Source organism: Stegodyphus dumicola, chromosome 11, assembly GCF_044657685.1.
Source record: "Stegodyphus dumicola isolate Sdum_Otavi_A_Nest chromosome 11, ASM4465768v1".
NCBI classification, from domain to species: domain Eukaryota; kingdom Metazoa; phylum Arthropoda; class Arachnida; order Araneae; family Eresidae; genus Stegodyphus; species Stegodyphus dumicola.
The window spans coordinates 167,649,424-167,658,704 of NC_140778.1; the positions used below are offsets into that span (position 1 = coordinate 167,649,424).

At 47.0% G+C, this 9,281-nt stretch overlaps 1 non-coding gene and 2 pseudogenes across 1 annotated transcript; all 3 read left to right on the forward strand.

The window, feature by feature from the left end:
• Positions 1-1,761: 1,761 nt before the first annotated feature.
• On the forward strand, positions 1,762-1,941 carry LOC146994726 (U2 spliceosomal RNA; annotated as a pseudogene).
• A 1,896-nt stretch (positions 1,942-3,837) lies between these two features.
• LOC146994727 (U2 spliceosomal RNA) lies at positions 3,838-4,030 on the forward strand. Its single transcript, XR_015044220.1, has one exon. It is a non-coding gene; the product is annotated as a U2 spliceosomal RNA (small nuclear RNA).
• Positions 4,031-5,928: 1,898 nt separating this feature from the next.
• On the forward strand, positions 5,929-6,078 carry LOC146994728 (U2 spliceosomal RNA; annotated as a pseudogene).
• The last annotated feature ends 3,203 nt before the right edge of the window (positions 6,079-9,281 follow it).

Genomic DNA, 9,281 nt, shown 5'->3' on the forward strand with positions numbered 1-9,281 from the left:
ACGTCAGGATTGCCCCCTAAGTGGGCTGTTGTTCAACTTGACCATCAACCCGATACTTGTCGCAGTCCAAGGGCAAAGTCCTCTACACCGCATACTGGCGTATGCCGACGACCTACTGCTACTCGCGCCCTCCCCTGCGGAGCTGCAAACTCAACTCAATCTGACGCACAACCTGGTTGGAAAGCTTGGCCTCTACATCAACCCCAGAAAATGCTTCTCCCTACATATCTCCGGAGCTCGCCCAACGGGTGTCCGCCACTCTCAGTTCTCGATCGACGGCACTGCCATCAGGTGTCTTCGTGAGGGTGAAGGTGAGGAATTTTTGGGGAAACCAATTGGATTCAACCAACCACCGGACATCGAGGCACTCAATACTTACCTACAGAAATGCGAGATGGTCCTGAATTCGCCACTTGCTCCCTGGCAGCGCATTGACGCGCTCAAATCCTTTGTGTTTCCATCAATGGATTTTGATATGAGGACGGCCCGGTTGAAGAAAACCGACTGGGCAAAGATTGACTCACATGTGCGCCCGCTACTAAAGAGGACTCTCAACCTACCTCCCGAGGCGGCAAATGAATATCTTTACGGCGCGAAGGAATCTGCATGCTTTGGTATCCCGCTGGCTGCCGAAAGCTCAGATATAGCAAGGATTGACAGCGCTTTCAAGTTGCTCACTTCATTGGACCCTGGGATACAACAGCTCGCTTGGGAGGACCTTACGCGACTTGTAAGTGGACGACTGAAAAGGGTTCCTTCCTTCTCTGAGATTGCAGCTTTCCTTTCGGGATGTGACGAAGACTTTCCCAGGAGCACCTCCAACCCAATTTCATCAGTTTGGTCCGCGGCCAGAAGCGCAGCCCGTCGCCTAAAAGTCACGTGGACAATTTCTGACGACCACACTGTGGAGATCTCTCATGACGGTACCACCATAACAGCCGGCAAGCGACGCCTTGTATTCCGCACCCTGCGGAATGCCATCAAGAAATCCCGCGCAGAGAAACTCATCACTTATCCCAACCAGGGCAAGGCGATGGAATGCGCAGCGGCTGCCAAAGCAAGCTCTCACTTTTTCCGGAACGGGGCATTTACACGATTCGCCGACTGGCGATTTATACATCGTGCAAGGCTAAACCTCGTCCCCCTGAACGGTGTTCGTCGCAATGTGAATGGCTCCCGTGGCTGCAGAAGATGCAACTTTGAGCTCGAGACCCTCCCGCATGTCCTCTGCCACTGCATGAGATACAGCCGTCTCTACCAAGCGAGGCACAATGCAGTGGTAGAGAGGATTAAAAAGGCAGCCAGTGGAAGGTGGCAGCTCCTCTCCGAGAACCGGCCAGTCAGAGGACTCCCGCTACGCCCGGACATCATCCTAACAAGAGACAACGCATGCCTCATCCTAGACATAACAGTTGCTTTTGACAACCGTCGGTCTTCATTTGATGCTGCTCGCCGAGAGAAGATGAACAAGTACCGTCCGCTAATCGAAGCACTGAAATCTACATACAACGATGTGCGCGTAGAAGCAATTGTAATCGGAGCACTAGGATCATGGGATCCAAACAACGATAAAGTTCTCAGCAGGATCTGCAGCAGGAAGTACGCATCACTTATGCGAAAGCTCATCGTAAGTGAAACAATAAGTAAATCAAGGGATATCTATGTGGAGCATCTCACGGACGTCAGACAGGAGAACTGGTAAATTTAACATGGACTCACTGAACTATCCGATTAAGTGTTCACAAAGTACAAACCCCCGAAATATGTAAGTAGAAAGAAAACCCTAGTCTGTTCTTATCAGCTTAATATCTGATACGACGTCGACATGACGTCAAGATATTAAACTAATTTTTGCAGATAGGCTTGTGGTTAGGAATTTATTCCGCCCTCGCCACGGGTTGGCCTGCTATGGCACTACTTGCAGGATACGGCCCACAATATATCCAAAAAGCAGAAACTTCACTCACCCACTGCATCCTCAGGAAAACGTCCTTTTAAAATGGCCCCTTCAAATTTCAGAAAACCGAAGGTCTGACAACATCATACCTTTGTACGAGTGTGCGGTGACCTGCCTTTTTTTTAACTCGGGCCCCTCGTTCTTTTCCTCGGAATGGGAACATTCTGGAGCCTCGGGTTTAACCCTCGTTCTTTTCAGTGTCAAGTTCTGGTTTCTGTAAATACGAAGTTTTATTCGTATTTACAGAAATCCCATAAAATCCACATTTCTTTCCCCGTACTGTTAACAACTTACTCATTCTGTCTGACTGATTGAAGGAAGATCGGCCTCGAAATATCACTCAAATTTCATTTGCAGTAACATTTTTGTCTCATTTCATGTAAGTTTGAGAGAATTCCTATTCACATTTGCCAGATCTTTCCCACTACAGCGCGCGTATACACATTGCTTCTTTCAACACACGAGCCTTTTTATTGTAAATAACTCTCAAAAGGGTGTAAAATGTTTGTAGGCACACTGCAGCAACAAAGATTTTTCTGTCTGTTTCCTAATGTTTTGTTTGTCTCTGTATGATTTCTAAACGCCAGCTAATTGTAATGGTCTACAATTATTGTTAAGGATTGTTGTATTTATGTTTTTATTCATTCATTCATTTATTTTGTTGGCACATTAATATTAACAAACGGGAAAATGCCAATAGATGGCTGCACTATGCAGGAAGCAGTTTATTCTGAGTTTTGAGATGGCTTGCCCGCCACTAGTGTGGAAGTGTAGAATACAAAGTAATCATTAATTGTAAATTAAAAAGTACTGTTTTATTGTACATATTACAAATGAATTTGTAAAGTGTTTTTTGTAATTTTTCTGTTTGTTTAATTGTTTTAAGTTCCTAATATTTCACTCTGTGTTTTCAAGTGCAACGTTTGAACTGAAGAGAGAGAGAGTATCTCTGAGTTGGAAACCATGTGCTGGACTGTGCATGTCGAGTTTGTGTCAATCAAACTCTGGCATTATGTAATGCAGTTTTGGCTGATAAATTTTACTGTCTCAATATTTGTTTAATCACAAAAAATAATTTCTTCCCAAGCATGGGCATTCGATAACTCCAGGAATATTTATTTATTTATTTTTGGTTTTGCTATTTTTATTGCCTTTGTAATTACATTTGTTTTATATTCACCTGCAGTGAAGAATGAGATTTTTCGGAGGAGGAAGCTACTCCAGAGAAATGAACACTTTCATGAATATTTCATTGTCCTCTTTTCCCATCTGAAAAAAAATTGAGAAAATACGAGAATATTATGTTGCATGGTGCATAAGCTTATAAAAGCTGGAGGAAAACACCGGAATTCAGTTGTTTACTTACTGCTGTTATTGACTGTAGCGATTTCGCGTTGAGATCGGATTAACTTTTTCTACTTTGAATTTTGTTCCGGCCAACGTTTCCGTAAAACGTCCAATATAACTACTGTAAGTTATTGCGATATTGTAGAAATATCTGTGAGGATATTTCAGCATTGTGGTTCATTTGCTGTAGTAAGAATAAAATTTGCAATTGAATCTTGAATGAAATGAACTTTTGACGTCCTTGGCTTTTTAAAACTAGCCCCGCCCAAGGAGGAGGGGACTGACGCCTCCAGAATGGGAACATTAGAAAGGACCGCAAAATGATCCACTTGACTAGACAGAAATTGGTCATCCTTGTACACCTCTTTTTTTGTAACACAGGAGGAGGATGAAATAACGACATATCATAAAAAACCCCCAAGCAGCACTCGCTAACCTGAGTCTTCTGCACCCCCTTCTCCCCCTGCACGAATGCTCAGGACTTTTGAAATATGAAAAATTGAAAGTGAATTCATCACGCCAGAGAATTCTGCATCGCTTCTCGGCCTTTTGGCTAAGATCAAAGTGTAGTATCTGTTCTTATCAGCTTAATATCTGATACGACGTCGACATGACGTCAAGATATTAAACTAATTTTTGCAGATAGGCTTGTGGTTAGGAATTTATTCCGCCCTCGCCACGGGTTGGCCTGCTATGGCACTACTTGCAGGATACGGCCCACAATATATCCAAAAAGCAGAAACTTTACTCACCCACTGCATCCTCAGGAAAACGTCCTTTTAAAATGGCCCCATCAAATTTCAGAAAACCGAAGGTCTGACAACATCATACCTTTGTACGAGTGTGCGGCGACCTGCCTTTTTTTTAACTCGGGCCCCTCGTTCTTTTCCTCGGAATGGGAACATTCTGGAGCCTCGGGTTTAACCCTCGTTCTTTTCAGTGTCAAGTTCTGGTTTCTGTAAATACGAAGTTTTATTCGTATTTACAGAAATCCCATAAAATCCACATTTCTTTCCCCGTACTGTTAACAACTTACTCATTCTGTCTGACTGATTGAAGGAAGATCGGCCTCGAAATATCACTCAAATTTCATTTGCAGTAACATTTTTGTCTCATTTCATGTAAGTTTGAGAGAATTCCTATTCACATTTGCCAGATCTTTCCCACTACAGCGCGCGTATACACATTGCTTCTTTCAACACACGAGCCTTTTTATTGTAAATAACTCTCAAAAGGGTGTAAAATGTTTGTAGGCACACTGCAGCAACAAAGATTTTTCTGTCTGTTTCCTAATGTTTTGTTTGTCTCTGTATGATTTCTAAACGCCAGCTAATTGTAATGGTCTACAATTATTGTTAAGGATTGTTGTATTTATGTTTTTATTCATTCATTCATTTATTTTGTTGGCACATTAATATTAACAAACGGGAAAATGCCAATAGATGGCTGCACTATGCAGGAAGCAGTTTATTCTGAGTTTTGAGATGGCTTGCCCGCCACTAGTGTGGAAGTGTAGAATACAAAGTAATCATTAATTGTAAATTAAAAAGTACTGTTTTATTGTACATATTACAAATGAATTTGTAAAGTGTTTTTTGTAATTTTTCTGTTTGTTTGTTTTAAGTTCCTAATATTTCACTCTGTGTTTTCAAGTGCAACGTTTGAACTGAAGAGAGAGAGAGAGAGAGAGTATCTCTGAGTTGGAAACCATGTGCTGGACTGTGCATGTCGAGTTTGTGTCAATCAAACTCTGGCATTATGTAATGCAGTTTTGGCTGATAAATTTTACTGTCTCAATATTTGTTTAATCACAAAAAATAATTTCTTCCCAAGCATGGGCATTCGATAACTCCAGGAATATTTATTTATTTATTTTTGGTTTTGCTATTTTTATTGCCTTTGTAATTACATTTGTTTTATATTCACCTGCAGTGAAGAATGAGATTTTTCGGAGGAGGAAGCTACTCCAGAGAAATGAACACTTTCATGAATATTTCATTGTCCTCTTTTCCCATCTGAAAAAATTGAGAAAATACGAGAATATTATGTTGCATGGTGCATAAGCTTATAAAAGCTGGAGGAAAACACCGGAATTCAGTTGTTTACTTACTGCTGTTATTGACTGTAGCGATTTCGCGTTGAGATCGGATTAACTTTTTCTACTTTGAATTTTGTTCCGGCCAACGTTTCCGTAAAACGTCCAATATAACTACTGTAAGTTATTGCGATATTGTAGAAATATCTGTGAGGATATTTCAGCATTGTGGTTCATTTGCTGTAGTAAGAATAAAATTTGCAATTGAATCTTGAATGAAATGAACTTTTGACGTCCTTGGCTTTTTAAAACTAGCCCCGCCCAAGGAGGAGGGGACTGACGCCTCCAGAATGGGAACATTAGAAAGGACCGCAAAATGATCCACTTGACTAGACAGAAATTGGTCATCCTTGTACACCTCTTTTTTTGTAACACAGGAGGAGGATGAAATAACGACATATCATAAAAAACCCCCAAGCAGCACTCGCTAACCTGAGTCTTCTCCACCCCCTTCTCCCCCTGCACGAATGCTCAGGACTTTTGAAATATGAAAAATTGAAAGTGAATTCATCACGCCAGAGAATTCTGCATCGCTTCTCGGCCTTTTGGCTAAGATCAAAGTGTAGTAAATCGGTCAATTTGCCGATACTTTTTCATCTTTTTTGGTCACTTCTTACTGTTTTTACAGGTAGACTGGTGGCTAAAGATGTTTCCTGTTTCTAGGCCTCGCCCACCGCCGAGGCCCCGCCCACCGCCTGGAGTTCGGAGCCCTGGAAGACGCTCACCGCCTCCTGAAGCCAGTTTTGGAGTCCTGGATGCCGGAGCAGGTTCCCATACGGTGCATGGAGTCCCTGGAGACGTTCCTGTTGTAGCTGTTGACCGTGGAGTGCCTGCCGTTCCCGCTGGAGGTCCTGTTGCTGGATCCATTGGAACCTGTTCCCGTGCTGTTCATGGAGTCCCTGGAGCAGCTGTTGACCATGGAGTGCCCGCCGTTCCCGCTGGAGCTATCCCTGGATCCAATGGAGTCGTCCCTCTTGCTCCGGGATCAGCCGCTGATGCTTCCCAAGCCATCCCTGGATCTATTGGAGCCTCTCCTGGTGCGCCTGATGCAGAAGCTGAGGCCCCCGGATTGTCTGAGGCCATTCCTGCCTACCCTGGAGCTTCTGAAGACATCCCTGTGACGGCCGGAGCCTTCCCGGTTGCATCTGTCCCTGGATTGATCCAATCCGTTCCGGCTACTTCCCAAGTCGCCGCTGCAGACCATGGATCCTCCGATGGAAACTCTTGTGTCGTCGCTGGATCTGCCGGAGCTATTCCTGCCCTTGGAGCGAGTGCCTCTCCCGAAATTGCCACTGGAGGTTCCAGAGCTGTTCCTGCATCTTCTAGTGCCACTGCTCATCCTGGAGTCGCCGCTGTGGTCCCTAGTGCCACGCCTTGCCTGCCCGGAGCCGGCTCGTCTGCCAGGAGTGTGCCCACCTACTACTACGGGAGTATCGCCACTAGTGAAGCCACGCCCACCGGGTCGTCCTCCTTGCCCAGACACGTGCCAGCTTTCGTTACACCCTCTGGACCGCCCCTTTCCAAAGGTGGACACTTACGCCAACTGTTGGATAGAATTCAAGCCAAGACTTCTGGCTGCACACCGCTCCTACCTGTGGTCACTTGTCAACCTAGTGAACGAAGGACACCAGAGGGTTCATCACTCGCCAAGTCTGCTCACACGTCCTCCTCTGCCAAGGACACGCCCACCACACCCCAGTCTACATTCGCATGCTACGTCTGCGGATTGGAGTGTACGAGCAGAAGGGGCCTCAGAAGGCATACAAGGACGCACGTGCAGGAGAAAGACAGTCAGCTCCACCCACCTCCTGACAGAAGGGTAGCTGCGAGCATTCCTGGGTCATTGATCTCGCCCGTATGTCATCATACACGGGCTCGGACGGCGGCTGGTCATGCCTGCTCATCGAACACACTCACGATCTCACCCCCACGCACTTACGCTGAAGCTCTTTCTTCGCCATCCATGAGAGAGAGTTCTGCTCATCCTGCTTCAACCGGTCCTCTCTGCGCAGTGATCACCTCCACCGCGGGGACGGAGTCTCTGACGTCCAACGTACCTGCTAAATCCAAGGTGTTTCCTGCGGAGAACACAAGGAACTTGCTGCCACCTTCGGAGACGTCAATCCCGTCGACACCATACTTCACCCTCCCGGCCAGGAATTCTACTCCCACCGTCATACCTGGACCAAAGACTAATGCTTCCACACCTCAACTGGCGTCTGCCGTCACCTGCCCGGATTGTGGTCGCTCCTGCCTGAATAAGAAACAGCTGCGGTCCCATCGTCACCTCCGTCACAGACAGGCTCCGCCTCCCACCTCTCCTGGAGACGATGACTTTACCTCCTCAACTCCTGAGACACTGACTGACGCCGCTTCTTCACCGCCCGCTGCTCCTGCACCAGGCCCCGTCCACACGGACTGCACTGCCTCTGGCTCAACAGACGCTGCTCCTCAACCTGCTTTAACTGCCACTGTCCCGGTGACCACTTCGCCTAGTAAAGACCTACCTGGTGAATCCGATGTCGCACCTCAAGTACCCTGCCAGACACGCTTGGATACTACCTCCAGCGCTGGAGACACGACTGATGCGGACGTCCTCATCCTATGCCTCACTCCCTCAGAAAGGACTGATCTGCTCTCTACTGAATTGCCCGCACCAGACAGCAATGTAATACGCTCACATGCTGCTACGACTTCTACTGAGCAAATTGCACCTGGCCCACGTCCTAGCAGGCCATTGCAGAACCTGTCAGTGAGGGAGCCTTTGCCTATGCCCACTCATGTGGAGAATCATGAGTCCTGCCCAGAGACATCCTGCCGACGTGACTCTATTGTCCATCTACTCTTCCCGATGCAAGACACACTCCACTGCACCGAAAGGGACTGCCATAGGACATTCCATTCGAAACGCTGGACCCAACTCCGCCACTCGCTCTGCAGACACCTCTTGTACACACATGGCATAGATGTTGCTAGCACTCGGAACTGGTGTGCACACTGCCTATTGCCCATCGCCGTTAAGGTCTCGACCCATCAATGCTTTAGAGACCGGCCCGTAGTCGTCGAATCGGGCATTCAACATCGTTGGAGATGTACCCAGTGCGACTTCTCATGCCAAACACGGGGTGGATTCCTTAACCACCAAGCACGCCACCGACGTGAACGGCAGCGCTTACTCCAGCCACCTCTAGTGACGCCTCTCCTTCCCTCCACCTCGGCAAGACGACAGGCACGGACTGCACGATTCCGTACATCTCGCCAAGATGATGCTAGAACTGATGGACCTTCCACTGCCTACCAATCGACAAGTGCAACAGACCCTAATACCTTGCCCTATCAAGAGGATGCCGCACCTCCAGGAACAGACATGAGGACTACCCCACAGGTTGATGCGCCTTTGACTGACAATCTGGGAACCAACCCTTCCTTTGAAGAACACTCCCCGGAGCCGTCCTTCCCGGATTCGCCTTCACCTACCGGTCCTACAGTTACACCCGACTCACCGGTTCCAGAAGCCGTATCGGATGATGCCGAGAGATCTCCACTGGGTGGTGTAGAAATACAAGTCACGTCCCCCCTTGAACACTTCGTAGAACGACTGGAAGAGTTTTCCGACCCGATGACCACTGAGCAGTGGGATGCCTTTTCCACGTTACTTGACGAGATCTTGATGGCCGCCGCGAGTGCAGTTCGTCTTCCTCCCGCTAGCGAGGATGTAACTGGAAACAACAACAATTCCGCCAAGATACGTGATGACCCAAAGTTGCTCCAGAAACTCTACCGTCGTAACCGACGCAGAGCGGTCCGACTGATTTGCGGGGATGATTCACAGAGATGCCCAATTGGAAGACAGGATATACAAGATCACTTTGCTGCTGCCCT